We start from the raw sequence: 24271 nt of genomic DNA, 5'->3' as shown, positions 1-24271 counted from the left end.
GACGAACTCTTATTTTCCAGAGAGCAGGGAAGCATTAATCACCACCAGCGTCTTCCTTGTCTTCTTGGAAAACTCCATCTCTGAGCTCTGCGATAAAGAATTAGGTTCTGATTAAAGGAAGGCAACATTTCTGAGATCGCATGCCCCTGTCACATGCCCCTGCGCTCAGAGGAGGAGGGAGAGGATGGAGAAGGGGTTGCAGGGGCCAGAGACGACAGGAGGCAGGGCCGCCACGGGGTGTTTGCAGGGCAGGGCTATGAGAACACAGCTAGGTCTCAGGGGAGCCCCAGGAGGCACAGCAGGTGAGCGTGGGTGAGACCAATAAAAGCTGTAGAACTGGATATTAGTTTTTCTATCTCTGTGTCTGGACACTGAAATCGCCATGTTGCTGGGATGTGGCAGAAAGCTGATTTGTTCAAAGAAAATAAGATAAACTACCATGTTCTGTCCCCTGCCCTGGGTACAAATCTAGTAGGTGGAATATTCGTGTGGGGGGCAGGGGGAAGGGGTTACCCAGATGCTGTCATGCCCACTGCAGAGAGCTCCAGGGCTGGAGGTGAGGTTGTGGACATGGGTTGGAGGATCTGGGGCCGTTCAACCAACATAGGCCACTGGAGACCCTGACTCTGTGTCAGGCCTCCTGATGGGGAAGGTGTGAGGATGCTGGGGAGACCGGCCACCCCAGGATGGGTGGCCACAGTCTGTGAATTCCCTGGCTTTCACCAGCTGTGGGTAGAAAAAGAGGGCATCTAACAGGTAAACTTGGATCTCTCCAGCTCCGAGTCTCTCCTGTACTTGAATGAACTGTGGTCCTTCACCAGCCCCTCCCTCTGTTTAAGGGTTCCTGGGGTGTCTGCAGTTCAGTTCAGTTCAGTTCATTTGTTCAGTCATGTCCGACTCTTTGCGACCCCATGAAGTGCAGCACGCCCGGCCTCCCTGTCCATCACCAACTCCTGGAGTTTACCCAAACTCACATCCATTGAGTCGGTGATGCCATCCAACCATCTCATCCTCTGTGTCTTATGTAAGCTCAAAACCAACCCACCAAGAACTGAAGTCACCAGTGGAGGCTGCTCTGTGCCCCTTCTGCCATTACTGATCTCCACCCAGGAAGCCTCCGGGGATGCCTGTAGCCTGCCCTCTGGGCCGTGCCTCTGTGGGGTCAGTGATGCCAGTGTCTGGGCCAGGCCGGCTGGGTCCTCATGCTCCCTGGGCTGCCTGTCCTCTGGTCACCAGAGCCTGGATGGGCCCCACCCAGAAGCAGGGAAGGCTGGCCCCTCCTGGCTGTGTGATGCACTTTCTGTGCCAGCCTCTGCTAGCAACGACACTGAAGAAGTCGAGGTTCTAGGCCTGCCCTTTGGAAATGCCACATCTCGTGGGGGGAATGAGCCAGAGGAGTGTCAGGGGGACAGGGATGGGAGTGACCACGCCTCAGAGTGCATTCTGGACTCAGCCCTGGTCAGCTGATTGTCTATCTCCTGCCAACATTCAAATCCAGCTGTGTGAATGAATAGGCTTCCAATCCGTCTCTTGCTAAAAAATGCTCCTGATTTCCTTTTGCAGGGAGCCTCCTTCCCTCAATGTCAGTCTTCGAGATCAGGATGGGGTGACGTGGGCCCACCCTGAGCTGGACATCCCCTTTGCTTTGTCCACAGTGGTTGACTCTGAGGGGTCTGTGACCCAACTGTGTGAGCTGGAGCTGGGCTGCTAGGAACAGACTTTCACACCCAGACCAACCTCATTGCTGATGACTCGGCCAGCCAGAAGTCAGGGAATGAGAGAATAGGAGATTGTGGGGAACCCCAGGTGAAGCCAGATCAGAACTGGAACTCCCTGTGAAGTTTTCAGTTACTGCAGCCATTGAATTCCTATTTTTGTTAGTTTGGGTTGGTTTTGTATCATTTGCTGGATCCTTCGAGCTGCTCTGTCTTTGCAGGGAGAAGCCATGTGCAGGAGGCATAGAGGCCCATTTCCCTAGAGACTATAGAGATCAGGAATTTCGGAGGGGGGCGGTCTGTGTTTCTTCCCACATTGTCATTACACTTCCCCTTCCCCCATACCCCTTAGAACTGATCTTCCCCATGTTACACATGAAGACACTGAGGCCCAAAGATGTAGGGTGATTTCCCCAAATATCCAAACTGCGAGTTGTCTGGTCATGTTCCCCTTCCCTCTGCGTGCTCAGTCCCTAGACTGTCAGACCCAGCGGACCTGGTCTGGCCATCCTGCCTGCCTTGATCAGCCCCACCCCAGCTGGACCTCTAGAAAGCTGCCCAGGTGAGTCAGGCCCCCCCAGTTGGGAGTGAGGGAGAAGAACAGGATGTGGGGCTAACCTCTAAACCCTGGAAAAAAAAGATGTAGACACTTAGGGCTTAAAAGTAATGATAATTTGAAGAAGAAAGCTATCCCTTTGAAAACACACCCTGAATTAAAGGGCTAAGTTGTCCTCTCTGAATCTAAAATCGTTACATTCTTTCTCCACTTTCTCCCCCTCCCCCAACCCATGCTCATCTCCTCTCCACTTCCTCCCCTCCCCCACCCAATGCTCATTTGCTACCCAACCTGCTGTTTGCCTCTAGCGTCCCTGCAGATCCTGAGGCCCCTCACCTCCTGGGAGGACCCTGGGAATAAGCATCCTATTCCTATAGGGAGAGGGATGCTGAGGCTACACTGTCATTCCTGATGACATCGACTGGGTGCTGCTGTGTGCTAGCAAGTCCCCTCCATCATCAGGGTGCCTCACCCCTCTACCCTCCCCACTGTGAGAGGTGGATGGCCAGTGAGGACAAGTGTCAGGCTGAGACCACGGGGCCAGGAAGCAGCAGAGTCAGAGGTAAACTCAGGTCCGTGCACCCGTGGGCTCCCGCTCCGCCACAGGGAGAGTGCTTTGAGGTTTGGTCACCCATTCACTCCTTCACTCACTCCTTCGGCAGACACCGGGAGTCTGGCCCTTGGGAGGTGACAGAGAAGTCCCAGAGCCCAGAGGAGCTCCGAGGGACTGTGGGAGGGAAGCCATTGACTTGGGCATCAGGGCAGGAGAGGAGGAGGTCTCTGGCTTACGTGATGAACTAGAAACTCAGCACATGGATGAATTGGGACAGGGAGGACAGATCCCCGGGGAGGGGGCAGCTGGGCTGTGGGGAGGAAAACGCCAGGCCCCTTCTCCTCCCTCATCCCTGCTCCAGCCCCTCCCTCTGCAGCCCACAGGGTAGCCTGAGTCTCCAGCCAAGGGGCCCTGTCTTCTCCTATGGAGACTGGCCAGGGTCTTACAGTCCAAATCCAAGCTGAGTTGGTCTGGCCTGTGTTATATGTCCAGCTCTGGTCCAACTGGCTAAGGCTGGGAGGCAAGATGGTCCCATCCCTGAGGGGCTCTCCCCTTCCCAGAGCTGAGAGAGGGGGCACTGTGGGAGACAGGGAGGTGATGGAAGCTGGGCAGAGGCCCCAGGACGGTCAGCCACAGCAGGCATGGTGGGCGGAAGCAGGGGGGCACCAAGCCGGTGCTGTGGAGCAACCAGGAGCTTGTGGGATGCACGGGGGTGAGGTGCGTGCCAAGCAGGGCCTGGGCCATGGGAGACGTGCAGGGGGCAGCTCATGGGTCACCAGGGAGCTCAGCGTCCTGCCACGCTGGTACGGTGGGTCATGTGGTTTCTTTCTCACACTAAGGAGAGTGATCCCTGCAGAAAGAGCATCGTTCTCTTTTATAGCATTCTATTTTTTCCTTCCTTTCCTTGTACCAGTCTGCAATGGTTTAATTCATTTGTCTGGTTTCTTGATGGGCATTATTCTTCCCCATGGGATTATCAGTCCCAGGAGGGCAAGACCCCGCCAGTCCCCTTCATTCCTGCAGTCCTGGGGCAGCCCTGCTGGGCTCAAATCATGTGAGTGGAATGAATGAATGAATGAAAGCTAATCAGGAACAGATCTCAAGAGAGAAGGAAGTAGCAACTCCTGGTTTTATGTTTTATTGAAGTAGTTGTTGTAAGTATCATAGAAATAATAATAGAAACAAAGCTTCATCACACACTTGGTATGTGCCAGGCTCTATGCTAAGAGTTTTACACCTGTTTCCTCATTTGACTCCCTGCTCCCTTCTTTGCCATGGTACTCCAGGTCCCTTTCAGAGCTGCATGCCATCTGCCGTCCTGTATGCAGGCCTTGCGCTGGGTGCTCCCTCCAGGAGCCCACGGTGAATCAGCAACACAGATGCATAAACAGTTAAAAACAAGAGGCAGGGTTGAAAACATAAAGGAGTTGGTGGCTGCAGGGATGAGGCGTGGGGTGCAGGTAGGGCTGTGGCTCCAGGTTTGACATTACAGTCAAGATGCCACTTAAAGGCTCCACCAGCCCCCACCTGGGCATGTGCAAAGGATTGATTCAGCGACTTAATGTGCCAGCCGGGCTCTGGCAGAGTTGGCGGCAGAATGACAGGGAGCCAAGGTCTCGGTGCCCTTTGCTACGGCTTTTATCTGCCTGATTTCACGTGGATTGAGCCCTGGCCGCCACTCAGCTGGAGAAATGTCCAAACCGTATTAAATAACGGGGCGCAGGCAGACGACAGGAGAACACTTGTCATCCACCTCTGGCAGTCCTCTGGCTCCCAAGCCCCCGTGGGGAGGGATCATTTTTGTCTGTCTCGCTGTGCTCTGAGGGCCTGGCTCATCTCCTGGTCCTCCTCCATAATGACGGTGTGGATGTAATCTTCTCAAGATGAGAGGGGACGTGGTTAGGTGTACTCACCCACAAGGCGATCCAGCAGCCTCCTAAGAGAGTAGAGCCAGGGCGCAGAGCCCAGAGGAACACACACATTGCAGTCGGCTGCTGGGCCACAGTTATTTCCCCTCTTTAGTCTTTGTTAGCATATGTATGTTAAAATTTTAGGAGTATTTTGGTCAGCTGGGGCTGCCATAACAAACAGCACACACTGGGTGACTTAAACACCAGAAATTTGTCTATTCAGTTTAGGAGGCTGGAGATCCAAGCTCAGGGTGCCAGCAATGGTTGAGTTCTAGTGAGGGGTCTCCTCCTGGCTAGTAAACGGCCTCCTACTCACTGAGTCCTCATGAGGAGAGGGAAAGAGAGAGACAGACAGACAGAGAGAGAGAGAGACAGAGAGAGGGAAAGAGAGTATCTTGGTGTCTCTTCTTATAAGGGCACCAACTTCATCATGAGGGCCCCACCTTCATGATCTCATCTAACTCCACCTAACCCTAATTATCTCCCAAAGGCTCCATCTACAAATATGACCAGAGTGGGAAACTTGGGCTTCAGTGTAAGAATTTGGAGGGGACACAAAATTCAGTCCACAGCAGAGAGTAACACAACTTCACTGTTAAACATTCCAAAATTGGTAGAGTGTACAAAGAGAGAAACTCCCCTGTTCCCTGTCCTCAGTCTGAAACTACTTCCTGGATGAAACAATGGAAAGCCATCACCACCACCATCATCTTCACCATTATCATCATGTGTTCTCCATGATAAGACTTTAGACTACAGTAGTTCAATTAACCCTCACATCATGCCCATGAGGAAGATGCTGTCTTCCTCAGGCTGGATAAACTGAGGCTCAGAGCAGTGGGGTGAATCCCAGAATACTCCACTGATAACTATCAGAGAGACTGAAACCCAGGTCTGTGGGTATCAAAGCCCTGCTCTTTCCCCTACAACTTACATTTTTCTATGCATATTCTAAATTTTATTTCTTTTACAATGTAAGAATACTCGGTATACACTAATTTATAATTTGTTTTTTTATTTGCAGATACCTCCCCATGTAAATTGTCTCTTTCACTGGCTGCCTGATGTTCAGCTATAATAGGCACTGTCATTTATTTTAGCTCCCTCTAGATGTATTTTTATATTTAGGTGACTAATTTTTTTTTTTTTTTTTTGCCTTTTCAAGCAACATTACCTGCCATTTTATTTTCTCTCATTCATTTAAAATTGGTTCTAATATCCAAGGGCTTTAATGCAGTTCCTCTTATATTGTTATGTATTCAAGCAGGCCATATAGGGAAAAAGTACTTTTGTGCTATGCTTCTCTCCAAAGCCCACCCTACTTCATAGCAACCGCTGCCATTGGTATGGTATATAGAACCTTCACAGACCTCTATCTTTGCATTGATAGATCTTCACACCACATACTAATGCATACTTAATTGTAAACACATAAAAGGTATCATATATATTTTTGCATCTAACTTTTTAATCATTTGCCAGTATCGTAGACATCTTTCTGTACATAGAGAGGGACCTCCCTGGTTTTAATTAAGCAATTTCTTTACTAATTTTAAAACTTCCTTAATTTTTAATTAAGCTTGGCTATTTTTCTTTTCTTTCTTTCCTTCTCTCCCTCCCTCTTCCTTGCTTTCTCTTTTTTCTCTATTCCTTATTTTCCTGTAAAGGATATTTAGGTTGTTTCCATTTTGTATCTGCATAACATCCTTCACTTCAGTGAACATCCTTGTGTAAGCCTCACGGTATTCGTGTGGGATTTTGTTTCTAACACATAAACCTGGATTTGGAATTGTTGGGTTGAGGGTTTGTCAGACCAGGTCTTGTCTGAGACCACAGGAGGCTGAGGAAGATCTGGGTTGTGGGTGCTGGGTCTGTTTGCTCTAGGCAGTGTGAAATGATGGAAGGGGTCTGCCTTTTCCACTGTGTGAGGCAATGTTCTTGGACAGCTCCTGGAGGAGCTCTTTCTTCAGTCCTGAAGCTCCAGAGCCTTGTCTCTGGCCCCAAGGCCAATCAGCCCCACTATAAAACCTCAACTACTGGACTGGGGTCTGTTGTTGCAGATTAGAGTCTGGATGGATGCTGGGATTGGCTCATGAAGTCATGAGATCTCTGGATGGGCAGAGGGTGGGTCCCCTCAGCTCATACAAAGGTCTCCTCTGATCTGACCCGACTTCCTGACTTCAGGGTCTCCTCCTCTGTGCCCCCTTCCAATCTGCCCACTCTGTCTTCTTAAGCACAGGTCTGGCTTTGTCACACCCTTGTTTACCCTTCAGTGGCTGTCCCTTGCTTTTAGGGTGAAGGTTCATCATAGTCTTTGGCCCTGTGTGTGGGACTCTGCAAGGGATGGCTTCTGAGCATCACCTTCCGCACTCCCCATACCTGCACATCTTACACTCTGGCTGTACCAGCTTCTCCTTGTTCTATAACAGCTATTTGCTCCCTCCTCCAACCCTCAGCACATGCTGTCTACTCAGCCTGGATGTCTTTTTCCCTCTTTAATACTTCACTCCCATTCTTGATCCGTGGATGACTCCTCTTTCAGGTTTGGAATTAAGCACTCCTTCCTCTAGGAGGCCACCTGACTCCCCTCCTCCACGCTCAGCATCGTTTGTAGCACAGTACCATCCAGTGGTGTGATGGTCTGGACCCTCCAGCAGCTGGAGCTCCAGAAAGACAAGCTTCCTGTCCACTGGACACATCACTGTGCTTCTTGCACGTGGCCTAGGGCCCAGTAAGAGCCCCTGTAGTTACTCAATGAATGAAACAGGTCCACAGGTGCAAGGCAGGTGAAACAAAATGCCATGGCCGTGGAAACAAAAACAGACCTGGGACCTAAATCTGACACCAAACAGATTAGATCCTGCTGGTCACTTTCCTCCAGTGCAAACGTAATCATCATTACCCACTTCTCTTCGGCAAAAGATAATGAGTGTGTTTGACAAACGCGTTATGCAAATATTAATCTTTAATGGAACAGTGGGTCAGTAAGACTCAGCATCGCACAAATTGTCCTGCCAAATCTGATAGCGTTTCTTTAAGATGCAAATGCAAACAGCTCAGATATAGGGCATGGGGGAAACAGAAACACACATTTAATGAAATACTACCAGGTGCCAAGCTCATATCAGGTAGATCCAAATATTAATTTTATACATAAAGAACTTTACAACTTTTGCTAGGTTTCTTATTGACCTCAGAAACTTTGCAAAAAATTTTTTTTTCAATTGGAAATGGCATCTTTATCTCTGCATACTGATTTTGAATCCAGCAAACATGTTAAACTCCCTTATCATTCATGGGCTCTTTTTTGGACTTTCCAAAGAGGCAAACACAGCATATGCAGATGTGTCAGTTTTTGCTTTTCCTTTCTAGTCTGTATACTTTTCATTTCTTTTTGTTTTTAAGTGCTCCAGCAAAGACCTCCCATGTTGAATATTAATGATGCTGGCAGCCATCCTTGGTCTTGTTCTTGATCTTAATTTTAAAGGGAAAACTTTCAACATTTCACCACAAAATATGATGTTTGCTGTAGGCTTTTTTGGCAGAAGCTTTAATTCCTTTCATTCCTAGTTTGCTAAGAGTCTTATCATGAATGAATGCCAACTTTTTCAAATGCTCTTTCTGCATCTATTTAAATGATCACATGCTTTAAAAAGATCTCCTAATGTGATGAATTACATTAAGTCATCAACTAATACTAAACTAACACCATATTCCTACAAGAAAACAAACTTTGTCGTAATATATTAACTAATTTATTCATTGCTGGAATTTTCTTGCTAATTTTTTAAAAGACTTTTTGTATATACATTTTTGAGTGAGTGTACTCACTCAAAATTTTGAGTACAAAATGTGCTCAATAATTTCATGTTTTCGGTCTGACTTTGAATTCAAGGTTTTGTTAGTCTCATAAAAGAAAGTATTAGCACAAGACTGAAATGATTCCTGTCTTAAATGTGTAGGAGGACTCATAAAACCATGTGGATAAAGTGTTTTGTTTGTGCGAATATTTCTATTGATTCAACTTAATGGTTACAAAATTATAGAGAATTAAAAACTTCTCTTTGGGTCAGTTTTGGTAGTTACATTTTTCTAGGAATATATTCTATTAATCTAAAATTTCAAATTTATTGTAAAGTTATCCTTACAAATTTCCATTATCTCTGTAATTCTCCCGGTGAGTTCCCTTTTCTGTTGCTTATATGGTTCATTTATGCTCTTACTCTCTATTTTTGCTCAATTTTGCCAGAGTCTTCTCTGTTTTTAAATTTTTTCAGAGAGCGACCTTTTGGCTCTACTGATCCTCTCTGTTATATGTGGGATTTATCCTCAAGTGATGAGCCATGGGAGATACTGTTGCCTTCATCAGTGTGCCTGGAGAATTCAGGTCTAAGATTGCTTTGGCCGTGGTGTCTATCAGGGCTGGAATGGATGATGGGCAGAGAAGAGCAGCTGTGTTCCCAGGTAGTGAGCAGAGGGGAGGGGAATTTTCTGTGGACTATGTTGCTATGGATTGGTTGTTATGTCCCCGTTCCTCTCAAAATGCGTGTGTTGATATCTACTCCCCAGTCTGATGATATTAAAGGTGGAGTCTCATAAATGGGATCAGGATCCCTCTAAAGGAGACCCAGAGAGAGTCCTTGTTCCTTCTAACATGTGAGCTCACAGTGAGAAGACAACTGCCTGTGAATCTGGAAGAGGGCTCTCACCAGACACCAAATCTGCCGGCACCTTGAGGTTGGATTGCCAAGCTTTTTGAATAATCAGTAAGCTTCCATTGTTTATAAGCCACTCAGTCTATGATACTTTTGTTATAGCAGCCCCAAGTAGACTAAGACTCACATGGAAGTCACTGAACCTCTAACAATCTCATTAGGAGCCCTTCTTGGTGGGGAGGGGATGCCAGCAATGGGATGTACTGAACAAGGAGGACCTTTGGGTTAGGGGGGTGTAAAAAAGACCCTCCACAGAGCACATCCTTTTTCAGGGAGTGGTATAGTTCCAATGAACACATTCATTTGTTCCACAGGACAAAGCAGGTCTATGCAAGCCCACCATGCCTAGGACCTCACAGCTTGGGGAGGACCACAGATAGCCCCAGCCAAGTGGAAAATGGCTCCCTCTTTCCTTAAAGGCTTCCCTTCATCTGCCAGGATCCTGGAGGGGAAGAGGAGGGCATAAGCACCTTCACCTCCTCCATCCCTTCACAGCCGGGGTCTCTGAACCTTGGTAACTCCTGAGCTGGGGAAGCGGGTACCTAACTGGACCTTTAAATGCTGACAAGTGGGCAGACCTTATTTTCACAAGATATAGTTACAACTGAAGGTGAGTTCAAGGTTAAAGCAACTATGGTGTTCAAGGTTAAAGCAACTGTGGTGTTCAAGGTTAAAGCAACTCACCCTTCGGGGTGAGTTGGGGGCTCAGATGGAGCTCATTTGAAGTTAGGCCTGGGAGAAATGATGCTATTTCTGTTTGTGCCCCATCAGACTCTGCCCATTCAGTAAACTGGTAACATATTCATTGCGTATCTGAGAAAAAATGAGACTTAGAGACTACCATCTATCTCTTTCTAGAAGCTTCAGTCTCTAGGGTTGCTTATAATAACATACAATTGAGAACAACCCAATCAATCCACCATGAGGAGTTCAGTTATTAAACTCAAGATGGTCTATCTGGCAGAATGTTACACCATGAGCAAAAATAGCTGTGAGATACGTTATGAGGTTATACTTTTAACCACATGGGGCTTGCTTAAAACCATAATGCTAAGTTAAAGACAAAACCATAACCAAGAACACACCAGGATACTTAATTATGAGCTAAAAAGAAAGAATACTGGAAGCAGTGAAACAGAAATGTCAAAAATAGTTCTTTGTGGAGTATTGAGAATATTCATTGTTTCTTTAGCTTTAGATAGTTTTTCTTTTAAAATAGGACATACTGCTTAGAATATTTTTAGATTTGCTAAAAAACTGAGAAGTTAGTAAATGTCATTAAATGTCTTATACCCATTTTCCCAAACTATTAACACCTTATATAACCTTGGGATATTTGTTGTAATTAATAAACCAACATTTGGAGAGTGTTATCAACTAAAGTTTACTTTATTTGGATTTCCTTAGTTTTTACCTAATGTCCTTTTTCTGGTCCAGGATCCCATCCAGGATGCCATGGTATGTCTAATCATCATGCCTGCCTAAGGCTTGGCTGTGACAGTTTCTGAGAATTTCCTTGGCTTTGATGACCTTGACAGTTTTGAGGAGTACTGGCCAAATTTATTTTTGGATGCCTCTTTACTGGAATTTGCTTGATGTTTTCCTTTTGATTGGATCGAATCTGTGAAGTTTTGGAAGTAAGGCCACAGAGGTAAAATCTCATTTTCATTACGCCTTACCACGATAGGTATCAACATGATTTATCACTGTTGATGTTGACCTTGATTACCTGGCTAAGGTGATGTTTGCCAGGCTTCACTGTGAAGTTACTTTTCCTCCACCCGCATTTCCACATTGTATTCTGCAAAGAACTCTTATGTGCAACCCACACTTGAGTAGGCGCTATCCTACCCCTCCAGGAGGGCAGAATACCTACATAAATTATTTGCAATTCTTCATGGGAGATTTGACTCTTCTCCCCCATTTATTATTCAATCATTTATTCACATCAGCCTGGACTCCTGGATATTTATTGGATACTTTGAATTCTATTCTGACAACTTTGTTGTTCAAATTGTCTAACTTTGGTCATTAGGAGCTTTTTCAGTGGCTCCTGTGTCTCTTTGTCATACTTTCAACAATGTGTGAAGTGTTCCAACTGGTTTTGGCTCAAATTGCTTTGAGGAGAGTTTAATAAATGGATTCTTTACAAAGGTGAGATCAGGGCGGCAGCGGGTACCGCAAAGGTGGGTTGATGGACCGGCTGCACTCACCTTGAACAGGGCGTGAACTCCATCTATTCCCTGAGCTGGGATAAGCTTCTGCTTTGGTAGACCACAGTGGCATTTTGAGTCCCCGTGAATTAATGTCAATTCAGATTCAGTGTCTAGTCCTCCAGATGAATTCCTTTCCCAGTGCACATTCACTGTTATAAATGGCTGCAGGTCCCTTTGGAGAAGGCTTGGAGGAAGATTGATGGTATGTGTTTGCACCGAGGGTTCAGAGCCCTTCTGTAAAGGCCTGAGCGTCTGTGCAGCTGCATCTGTAGCTGATTTAGGTCTTGAAACTGAGCAATAGGGCATGACCTTCCACTTTGTTGAATAAAGTTAGGTTTATGGGTATCAGACCTAGGATTTTGGTTTTCTGGGGTTTTGTTTTTTTTCTCAGAGCAAGAACTACTCCAGTAGACTGCCCATCTGCTTATTTTTAAAGGAAAACATGATCATTTAGCCATCACCAAGCATCCCTGCAGAACAAGGCAAGGCAACCTCCTTGTGGTCCTTTTCAGTAGAGGCTCCCACCTTGATTTGGGCCTCTGTTCCTCTCCTATACCATCATCCCCACTGAAATTCATGAGCCCATCTGAATAGCATCTTTCAGCCAAGGTTATGTCTATTTTACAAAGGAGAGCAACCACAGAGCTTTTCAAAGATGCAGGAAGGGATCCATATTCCCATCAGTAATCGGTTTCTCATGCCTTAGTTTCTTCTGGGTGTTCTCACTCGGCATAGTCGGGAGTGGTTGTGCAGGTTGCACATGATAAAGCATGCCCAATAGTCTTATCTTGTGATGGTTTTGGATTCCCTCTTTCACATAATAATCTGTCATTCTTCCACATTTAACGTCGTCTGTGAACCTGAGAACCTCTGGCATCACAAATGTAGACCATCATCAAACAACAACTTCCAATCAACCAAACAAGTAAGCTGTTAGGACCACCTCCACTTGCATGAGCTAACAAAGTAAATCCAGAATCCCTGGTAAATGCACCCATATCAGTGAGCCAAATTTTGTGTTAGGTTTCCTCCTTAGAATACTACCTATAGAATCCTCTGCTCCTACATATTCTCCAGTCTGCTCGAACATATGTTAGCAAAGTCTTGCTCTTGTGTAAGCTCTTTACTCCTGGGTCAGAGTCTGTACTGTCTCTCTGGAGCTTGCTGAGGTTTGATCATAATGATGGGTCTAATGGCAACAGGGGATGATTGTCATGGCTCTTGAGGTGGGTGAGCTTCTCATTTAAAGCATCTGCCCCAGCTGAGTCTATCAAGGGAATATTTAAGCAAAGGACAGCTAGTGTCTTCAGGCACTGAAGGGGAAGCTACTTTCACTGACAAAGGATTCTCACAGGGACTTGGGAGTCAAGACTTTGGTTTCATTTAGGTCAAACCAGATGCTTTCATTCCAAGTTTCAGGATCCCATTCTTTTCCAAGAGAAGTGACTCCTCAAGGACTTAACTTTCTCGTGAGAAATTTGGCAAGTCCATAAATTCAGAGGATATTGGAATTCAGCATCCTGCCTCATTTTGTATTGGATTTTGGGGCACTATCAGCGCTGTGGCTACAATAAAGAAGAAACTTGTTTAGAGCTGTCATAACCGAAGTTTAAAAGGACCGAGCTTCTAAATATTCCAGATTCCTCAGGAGGATCCACTGCTATCGCTAGAGTCTTTATCATTCCTGTAACAGTCAAGTGTTGCGGCCACCTGGGTTCCCATGGCACTTGCTTCTGATGGTACTCCATCACATCAACCACAGGTGATGACTTGATTAATCATGATGCCTGTAATCAATCCATTAACCACGGATTCCTAGCAACGCTTTCCTATTAGGAAGGTGCTCAGCACTGTGTTCAAACCCAAGGGTACAACCAAACCCATTCCGAGATTCTCATCTTTGTGGGCCTATCACCTGGGATCACACCTAGTAGTAATTCTTCATCAGTCAGAACCCAAGCAGGAGACAGTGACCTCCCTGGAACAGGAGAGGGAAAGTTTAATATCAGTGATTATTAACTATAGCTGAGGATTGCCTGTGCGTACGTGCTAAGTTCCTTTAGTCATGTCTGACTCTTTGCGACCCCATGGACTATTGCCCACCAATCTCCTCCGTCCATGTTATTCCCCAGGCAAGAATACTGGAGTGGGTTGCCATTACTTCCTCCAGGGGATCTTCCTGATTCAGGGATCGAACCTGCGTCTCCTGCATTGACAGGCAGTCTCTTTACCACTAGCTTCACCTGGGAAGCCCAAAGATTGCTTGCCAGGGGGTAAATAGCGCTCTGAAAAATGCAGGAGTAGCAGGGTAGTCACTATAGCTAGGATTCCATGCAAGGAAGGAACAGATCTGGAAGAGCCTCCCCTCCACTTTATTGTCCCACTAGGGTCCAGACCTAACCAGAGAGAACATGCAGTCGCCCGCTGGACGGTGGAGGAGTTTGCTGGGGTGCCATGACAGTGGAACTTGTCCGGGTGCTGGTAAAAGTGCTCACAGGGAAATGCCACACCAGGACCTTGCTGGCAGCTGCTCATCACGGGGTATTCCTTAGGGTGCAGTACTGGCCTTTGCAGCCTCAGGAGCAATTAGGAAAGTGCACACTAGAGCCGGGAAGAAAAGCCTGCATTCCCCCAGTGCCAACTAGTGACAAAGTTTACCATCGTATCCGTTGGCAGGGGAGACGTATTCCAGCATCTCACGCAGGTAATGAGGGACTTGTTGCTGAGAAGCAATATGTGGATAAATACTCGACACCATTGTGTGACCTTGGGCAAGTCATTTCCCTTCCTCTGAGCCTCAGTTTCCTCAACTGTAAAGGGGGAAGTCCCTCCCTTCTTGCAGGTTGCTGTGAGGACAGAGATAAGCATGTCCAATGCCCCATATACGTTGGTGCTTAATAAGAGAACACAAGTTGGCGATCAGCCCTGCTCCACATTTGCGATCTGGTCTCTGGATTGCTCCTCTAAGGAGGATCTTCCCCACTCCTATCAGGGTGCTTCTTGGGCTCCAGAGTCCTCAACCAGGAGCTGAAGAGAAGAAAGCAGCAGAGCCCAATGAGAGAGACAGGAGGCCTGAGTCCAACTCCTTCCTCTTCTTCACCTGCTGTGAATCCTTGGGTCACTTACTTACCCTCTCTGAGCCTCAGATTCCTCCTTCCTCTCCTGCCAGATCCCCCCCTCCCAGCTAACCCCATGCCCCTTGACCCTGTCCTTAGTCAAATGTACCGGGAACAGCCCTGACCTGGCCCCCAGGAGAGGTGGAATCCAGCCCACCTTTGTCACGAGCCTGCTGTGTGTCCTCGGGCAGCTGTCTCTCCCTCTCAGAGCCTAGCTTTCCCTAGCGCCACCCGGTGGTATCACCTCACTGCAGGGGAAGCCACCGCAGGGGTGGGCGGCATTGAGAGGCTGGGCACATCCGCAGTCCATGGTTAATTACTCCAGCTTCTGTTTACTGCCTCCCTAATTCCCCAAGCAAACATCTCCATTACAGGGAGTAATTTACTGGCACCAGCCTCCACCGTGAGGAGCAGAAGCTTCGAGACGTGCTCCCCCTCCAGCCCCCACAGCTTGGAGGTGGGCGAAGACTGTCTCGGGACTTTGGGGCTCTCAGGCTGGCACCCTTCCAGTCCTCTGCACACTGCAGCTTCTTCTGGGAATCCGCAGACACCTGCCTGAGTGTTACTGCATTAGCCCCGGAGCCCAGTGGACTTGGGTTCTGTCCAACTCCACCCCCGACTCTCTGTGTGACCTCAGACAGGGCATGCGGGTGCCCCATGCACAGGAGGGGTCCCCTTCTGCAGCACCCCCTGCCCACAGCACCACGCAGCCTCTAGAGTCTCAATGATAGAGGCTGGAAGTGGGCTCCGCTTCCTGTCTCCCCCCCCCGGAGGAGATGCTGCTTTAAGCCCTCTGGTTTATAAAGCGATGGGGCTTCGAGGTGCATTCCTGGGCCACTTCAGAACCAGAGTGTCCTCTAGAGCAGGTGCTGGTTGAGGGAAAGATTGGCCTGAAGTTGGAACTCTGGGACCAGGCGGCTCCTCTCCCGGCGGACTCACTGGGAATTTCCCTGGGCCCAGTTGGTAGAGCACCACTCCAGCAGCATCTGGTTTGGGGGTTTTCTCTGAGTCTGGCCCCAGAGGGTCTGGAGGCTCCCCAGACCCTTAATGGAACCTGATTTGGGGAGATGGTACCTTGGCCAGCCCAGCACGAGCCCGGATGAAGCCTTTGATTCATGAACTGCTGGATTTTGGTGGATTTAGTGACCTGGTTTCCAACTGATTTCCTGGGAGAGGGAGGATGGATTTATAGCTCCTAAAACAGGCTTGCGGCCTCGCGGCAGATCTGCACCAGGCAGTGGGCAGGAAGTTATTGACATGACCTGGGACCCTGGGAGGGAAAGATAATGAGGTTCAGGAAAATCCATCTCTGCGGGGTTCATCCCGGGCTCTCGAAGATGTACCTCCTTCTGATGTGCGTGCACAGCTCTGCAGATGCTGAGCGGGGAGGACGGAGAGAAAGCGGGTCCTTCTCCCCTCGCCTTCCAGTTCACAGAGGAGGCTCTTGCTCTGCAAAGGATAGAAGTTTGCAGAGGGTCCAGGAGGCAGAGTATGGAATTCGAAGATCTCGAGAACCCTGGGGGCTGGCTGCCTGTTCTCCCTGTAGGCCCCAGCTGGCCCTCTGTCCCTGCCCTCAACTTCTCTCAGCTGTGTGTGTGTATGTGTGTGTATGTTAATGGCTCAGTCGTGTCCGACTCTTTGTGACCCCATAGACTGTAGCCCACCAGGCTCCTCTGTCCATGGAGTTCTCCAGGCGAGAATACTGGAGTGGGTTGCCATGCCCTTCTCCAGCTGGGGCCCATCAATTACCTTGCAGCTTTAGAACAAGGAAGGGAGGAGGAAACTGGCTTTGCTGCAGGTTTGGAAATGGGGAGCCCTGCATTTGCATTCTAGATGATTCTTCTCTTTCTGGCTGTGGGACATTGGACCAGTTCCATGTACATCCCGGACCTCAACTCCCTCACCTGTGAAATGGGAGATATAGAGACACCCCTCTGAGGATGGCTGTGAGCTGAGATGAGGTGTAAAGTGGGCAGCACAGCCCTTGACCTCCGGTGGGTGGCACGCAGGCCCAGACATGACCGCTTTGAGTTAAAGAGCTGACTCCAACAGCCATTCTGTGTGATTCTGGACATATGCCTTAGTCTCTCTGAACCTCAGAGTGCTCCTCTACAAAGTGGGGAGAAAGATACAGATCTCAGACATGATGGGGGGACTTTTACAGGCCAAACCCTGAGCTACATGCTTTACATGGACAAACCTTATAACAGTCCTACAAAGGAGATAATTTTGTTAGCCCCAGTTTACAGGTGAGGAAATTGAGGCTCAAATGGGAAATAACTTGCTCAGGGTCAACTAGGAAGTGGTGGAGGCAGGATTTGAACCCAGGGGTTCTGACCCCAAACTCACACTCTTGCCTACTTCCTGGGGATCTCAGGTTCCCCACAGACAAAGGTGTAAATGGGTTCTGCCAACTGTAAAGTGCTGTAGAAATGCCAGACAAGGTCACCGTCTATGGGATCGAGAACTTGACTCTATCAGATCACGCTGTGCTCTGTAGACTGTTAAATGGGATTATAACCATAACCAACATTTCCTGGGCACTATCAAGGTGTCAGATATCATGACAACACTTTACGTTATGCTGTTCATTAAATCTGCTGAGAGGCCAAAATGATAACTCTCACCTCATAGATGAGGAAATTGAGGATGAGATGGTAACAGCTTGGTCAAGGGCATACAGAAAAGGGGGATGTGAACTCAGGCCTTTCTGACTCCAGAGTCCAAGTTCTTACCTGTGAGAAAGAGCCACTACCGACTTTCTTACTAAATATCAGTGCATGATTCAGAACTCACTGCTGTGCAGGCTGAGGTCAGAGGAGGCATGACTGGGTGCTGGAGAGGGTGGACTCCACATTGAGGGTGGAGAGGTGGGCAGGGCTGACCCGCCTCTGGTCCAAAGAAGGCACTGGGGAGACAGCTCAGAGAGCACAGCGAGAGTGGGGCCTGGCTGAGGGTCCAGCCCCAGCACTCAACCAGGAGGACTAAAGAGGGGACTTCAAGCATCATTTATGTGTTTAGAATATGCTCACATGGTCACAGGCTCTGATGCTCCTTGAGGATCATTCACTATCCTGCTAGCTGGTTCCTGTCTCTGTTAAGAGGTTATGTATGTACTTATAATTCAGGGTCACTGTTTTATCAATTTGGTGTCTCTGACCCTATAACCAGGGAGTGATTTGTGGTTTTTCTCCTCTATATGTTCTCAGTTCTATTGACTTGCCCTTCTTCATTATTCTGCTGGTAATTCTTTTCAGGAGTGTCCATTGACTTCCATGTTGAAATACTTCTTGTTGCCTTTTCTGATGAGAATGCTGTATCATGTGTCGTCATATCAGGGTGAGAGAATTTGGACTTATTTTACTGTAAAAACAACATCAATACCTGACTGGGAATACCTGTGTACCCTCCTCTTGGGGATGCTTGCTTTAGCTCCTGAGACTGTGTTTTTACCTCTTAGCGAAATTTACTGTTGATAGCCAGACATGATGTATCAGGTCAAAGGGGCTCAGGTAAATCAGCGTTTAATGGGAGGTATTATGTGTAGCTGGCTGGGAGTTAGGCTGTGTTTACGCTTGCTGTAGGCCCCGTATCAGAGGATAAAGTTTCCTTTGGTGTCTTTGATTTTGTCTCCAATGTTGTCTTGGGCTTTCCTAGAAGCTCCTTAAAGAGGGTCTGAGGCTTGCTATCCTTTTAACGACCTTATTATTCGGGAACCCTATTGAAGGGGTGGTGTGTAGGGGAGGGGAAGCATTCTATAATCCTAGGATTAGGTCTGTCTTTCAGTGCCTGTGAGCTATATATCTCCTTTCCCCCAGGTAATTAAGCTTTGGTAACATGGGTTCTCTTGTAGCAGCCTCCTGAAGGAGAACAGAGTATTTTTAAAATCTGCTCTGGGCATTTTAAAAATGGTTATTTTCCCTCCCCCTGCTGGAAGCAAGAGAGGATTTTTCTTCTGTCTTCACACTGAGAACCTTATGGGGCTCCCAGAAGTCAAACTCACAAAAGTGTGGGGCTACTCCTTAAGACTTGCCTTATTGTAGTTTTTAATTTCCAAGCTAGTCTACAGTGAGACGCCAGCAATACATCATGTATAAAGTGCTCCTACAGTTAGTTGCTGGCTCCAGGTAAGGGTTTCTGTCCTTGATACTCTGTAATTCTAGGTATCTGCTTGTCTTTCCAGGTTTTAGGGTACCAATTTGTCTGTGACTTCAATTTTCTGTTGAATCTAAGAAGATGATTGTCAATTTTCAGTTTGTTCAGCTTTTTTTATTTTATTTTATTGTGAGGATGGGAATGGTAACTTCCAAGCTCTTTACAATAATTTTTCAGCATGCACACCTCATATGTTTTAAGTATATAGGTAAATATTTCATTTCCTTTGGAGATTGTAAATGTCAGGTTTTAAGTTTCAGTTTCCACATGTTCATTGTTAGTATGTAGAAACATAGTTAACTTTTGTCTGTTGATTTTTTAATCCTGTGAACTTGCAGAACTTAATTCTAGTGAAGTTTTGTTTTGTTTTAGATTCCTTGTGATTTTCTATGAAGAGACATACCATCTCCAAATAGAGACAGTAAAGGTCTGTATAGTCAAAGCTATGGTTTTTCCAGTAGTCACATGTGTGTGTGAGAGTTGGACCATAAAGATGGCTGATCACCAAAGAATTGATGCTTTTGAACTGTGGTGTTGGAGAAGACTCTTGGGAGTCCTTTGGACTGCAAGGAGATCAAACTAGTCAATTGTAAAGGAGGTCAACCCTGAATATTCATTGGAAGGACTGATGCTGAAGCTGAAACTCCAATACTTTGGCCACCTGATGCGAAGAACTGACTCATTTGAAAAGACCCTGATGCTGGGAAAGATTGAAGGCAGGAGGAGAAGGGGACAACAGAGAGCAGGATGGTTGGATGGCATCACCGACTCAATGAATATGAGTTTGAGCAAGCTCCAGGAGATGGTGAAGGACAGGGAAGCCTGGCTTGCTGCAGTCCATGGGGTTGCAAAGAGTCAGACCTGACTGAGTGAATGAATTGAACTGTATTTTATTTATTTCAAATCTGTGGGCCCTATATTTATTTTTCTTGTCTTATTGCAGTGGCTATATATCCAGTAGTAGTAATATGAATGATGAGAGTGGACACCCAGCTTTGTTCCCAATCTTAGGGGGCAAACAAAGCATTCAGTCTTTCACCATTAAATATGATGTTAGCTGTGGGATGCTTGTAGTTGCTCTTTATCAAGTTCAGGAAGTCCACATGTATTTCTGGTTTTTTGAGCTCTTTTTTTCCCCTTTTGCCATGAATGAGTGTCTGAATTATGCCAAATGCCTTTTCTGTGTTGAATATGATTATATGATTTTTCTTTTTTAGCCTGTTAACATTATATATTACATTGATAGATTTCTGAATGTTGTACTAGCCTCCAAAACTTATGATAAACTCCATTTGGTCACGGCATATAATTCTTTGTATGCATTTTTGGACTTGATTTGCTAATATATATCTCTAAGAATTTTGATATGTTGTGTTTTTATTTTCATTTGTTTTCACTATTTTTAAAAATTACCTTTGAGACTTCCTCTTCAGTCTATGGATTATTTAGAGGTATACTATTTAATTTCCACATGTTTAGAGATTTTCCTGTTGTGTTTCTGTTATTAAGTTCTAATATAATTCCAAATTGGAACACATTTCTAATTTGATTTCAAATTAGTCAGATAGCTTCATTATTTAGATTTTTAAGACATATTGGTTTGTCTTGGTGAATGTTTCTTGGGTACTTCAAGACTGTGTATTCTGCTGTTGTGTGTTATGTTCTGCATAAATGCATAGGTTAGTTAGATCTTGCTGGGTAATTATATCATTTAGATTTTCCATAGATTTTTTCTATAATCACATTTCTTTCTTGCTTATTTTACTTTTAATTTATTTGCTGAGATCTTCTAATTTTTCATTTGTTTCAAGAGAATTTGTAATTGACTTTTGAAACATTTTAAGTTTGCTGCTTAGAATTCATGTCAAATAATTCCAACATCTAATTCATTTTGGTATTTGGCATCAGTTGATGTCTTTGCTCATTTAGTTTGTAATTGTCTTGGTTCTTGTTGTAATGGATAATTTTCTATTGTACCCTGAGCATTTTGTTTACTCTGTTAGAGGAGTCTAGGCAGTCTAGACCCTATTTAAATCTTTTATTTTAGCAGACAATCACCCTGTTTGGGTTTGGCACATGGGTTCTTGACCTACAATTGTGGGCTATGGTTCCAGTGGCAATTAAGTTATCAGAGTCATTGAGGTTTGCCTGGTTTATCTGATGCTGCCATGGTTCCCATTAGTTCCTTCTGCAGTTAGCTGCCTGATAGGATGTCAGGGGCTTCCCTAGGCCTGCTATTGGGGGCTGGACTATGGCCGGGTCCTTCTTCTGGTGCTTTCTGGCTGCCCTGGGGTCTCTGGGCAGTAGAGTCTCAGACTCCTGGGCATACAGAGGCTTCCTGCACTGGTGTACTTGTGATCGAGCCCCCTTTCCTCATTCTGCTCACCCACCCCAACCCTAGGAATGTTTTGACATGGCTTACAAAAACGAAAGCTTCTGCACTTCCAGCTATTTCAAACTTAGTGGTGTTTGCAACAGACACCTCACTCCATCTTTGAGAATGTGTCAGCATGTGCTAACCGCCACGGCTCAGGGAGCGACTGATAGAGGGGTGTCAAAGGGCGTGATCCTTGGCAGCAAGAAGCAGGGATTGTACATGCTGACATCAGAACGTTATCTAATTGACCACTGTAAGATATCTGGCTGTGCAAGTGTCAGTAGGGTGAGTTCAATTACTTCAGTTACTTAACCTCTCTTGACCTCCATTAAGGGCTTTGGAGCTACTCTTAGATGCAAATTCCTGCTCAACCCCTCATTAGTTGCTGGAATATTCACACACCTTAGTGTCTCTGAGTCTGAGTTTCCTCATCGATGCAACAGGAAGGAGGAAACTCCCACCTCCTAGGTTTTCAAATGTGACACTGATGCAAGTGGAGCAAGGGGCATGTGGTTGATCCAGCTCAGTAATTATCCATCAGCAATTATCATCATGAGCATCCTGATTTCAGGCTAATGGGGGCGTCGCTCTTAATAGTGATAATGAAATAATAATGAGGCTTCTAATAGTACTAATAATGTGTTCAGAAAATAAACTGGATCAGACCAGTCAGGATCTGAATCCTTACGCCAGTACTTACTGGGTGGGACATGGGACAACATACTTAACCTCTCTGAACCTCAGTTTCCTCATCTGTAAAGTGAAGAGAGTGATGATACCTCACTTGTAGATCAGTCGTGCAAAGGGCTCAGCATAATGCTTGGAAAACACTAAGTGCTCAATAAATGTTGGCCGCAGTTTGCCACGAAGGCAGAGATCTTTGTGTTTTGTTTGTGGCTGTACCCTTGTATTCCTAGGGCCTAGAACAGTGGTACTTTGTCCTGACATGGTGGGGTCTCAGCCAGGCTGTCGTCCCTTCTGGTCCAGGGCTGCGTCTGGTTCTTTACTGTGTCTCCAGAGGCCATTTGGGAGCCTCGCTCCTGCTTTGGGCAGCTGAAGAGGCTTGATCTTTGGTACCAGGGATAAAACAGTTGCCTGAGTCACCTCCCATTCTGTGTTATTTCTGATGTATCATTCCCTCCCTCTGTCTCTGTCTTTATCTCTCTCTTTCTCTCTCTCTCTCACACACTCCAGCAGCAGCAGCTGGAATTTCCACTCACAGTCCCTCGTGAGCTCCTTGCATTTCCCATGATTTTCTGCTCTTGAGGGTGGCCAGGTATCTGGAGGGGCCTCTTCACCAAAGTTTTCCTTCTTTGATGCCTGAGATTCTTAGTGCCCTTTTGTTAGAACCTGGAAGATGCTGCCAAGCCTGGGGGACCAGGCACCTGCTCCTTCCTCCTCCTCAACCAATCACTCTGCAGTGAGAGGAGATTTCAGGGTTTTTCCTGTGGGCAGTTTTGATGGGCAAGGCACAGACAGCACAGGTGCTGGGAAATTGGTGAAGACAGAAAGAGCATGAGGGTCATGAGAAAGTGCTAACATCCACCACTGATCACCTGCTCTCAGCGTGTCATCCTGATTACTGGGTGCCTTTGGTTCAGAACTATTGTGGGTCTTTTTGAGGTGTATTAGTCAGCTAGGGCTGCCATAATAGAATACCATCCTGGGTGGCCTAGGCAACAGAACTTTATTTTCTTGCAGTTGTGGAGGTTGGAAGTCCAAGATCAAGGAGCTGGCGGGTTCATATCCCCTGAGGCCTGTCTCCTTGGGTGGCAGATGACTGTCTTCTCTCTGGGTCCTCACGTGGCCTTTTCTCTGTGTGCGTACCTCTGGTGTCTCTTCTTCTTTTTATAAGGACACCTGTCATATGGGACTGGGTCCCCACACTTATGACCCCATTTAACCTTAGTTACCGCTTTAAAGGCCCATCTCCATGTGTAGCCAAACTGGGGATTAGGTAGGGCTTCAATATATGAAGGGTAGGGGGACACAATATAGCCGATAATGGGATCACAGTCCCCAGGGAAAGTCGGTGGGGTCCCCTGGGCCCTAGGACAGTACCAGTATGACTTCTTTCATTAACCTCTCATCTCTCCTCCCGTTGCTTCTGAAGGTCTATGGGTCAGGCCTCTCATTTCATCCTTGGAGAATGAGGCTCAGAGAGGGTCAGCAACCTGCCCTAGGTCACAGAGCACATAGGGAGTAGCTCTAGGACACTGGGGCCTCCTGATCTGGCCTGGGCCTTTCCCGGATGCCAGTGCTCAGAACTGCAGGACTGGTGGGCAGCTGGCACTGAGCTCTGTGGCCCTGGGGACCTGATCTCAGGACTGGGAGTGCTTTGGCGCCAAGAGACTGCTTTGTCTCAAGTCTGGTTTTTTATTTTTCTCTCTTAATGATTCCAATTTCAGGAGCTTCTTTGTCTGTGTTTTTATTCTCTTGTCTTTCATTTCGCTTTCTCGCTGGGTAATCTGAGGCTTGCAGGCAGCTAAGTATGACGTGTACATTCCAGTGAAATGCAATAAAATATAATTGAACATATTTCTTTCATGTCTGAGGAGTGGATTAATCTCCCTGGCACGTCCTATTTCCTCTGTGTTCGCTCTGATTTTTCATCTTAGTATTTTCCTCTCCTTTCCAGAATCTCTGGGATCCGAGGAGCCCTGCGGCCCCGCTTGTTGGAGATACACAAATGGCTCTGACATTACAGCCTCAGTCTTCGTGATCTATAGGTGGTGTTCTCAGAGAAGAGGAGAGGGAGCTTCCAGCATCCACGTGGGCCTGGGAGGGCCACCAGCTCAGGGGTGGGGGGCACAGGGGTTGCTTCTCAGTATGGAGAGTGTCCATGCGCAGGACTGAAGGGTCCTCTGTGGACACACCTATTACTTATGCAGGGGTCCCTAAGTGACACTCTCTTGCCTGCACACACACCGGCAAAAGGCAGGTCCTTCTCTGTTGCTC

This window comes from Muntiacus reevesi, chromosome 3 (assembly GCF_963930625.1).
Source record: "Muntiacus reevesi chromosome 3, mMunRee1.1, whole genome shotgun sequence".
Classification (NCBI taxonomy): Eukaryota; Metazoa; Chordata; class Mammalia; order Artiodactyla; family Cervidae; genus Muntiacus; species Muntiacus reevesi.
This window is presented reverse-complemented; position numbering follows the sequence as displayed.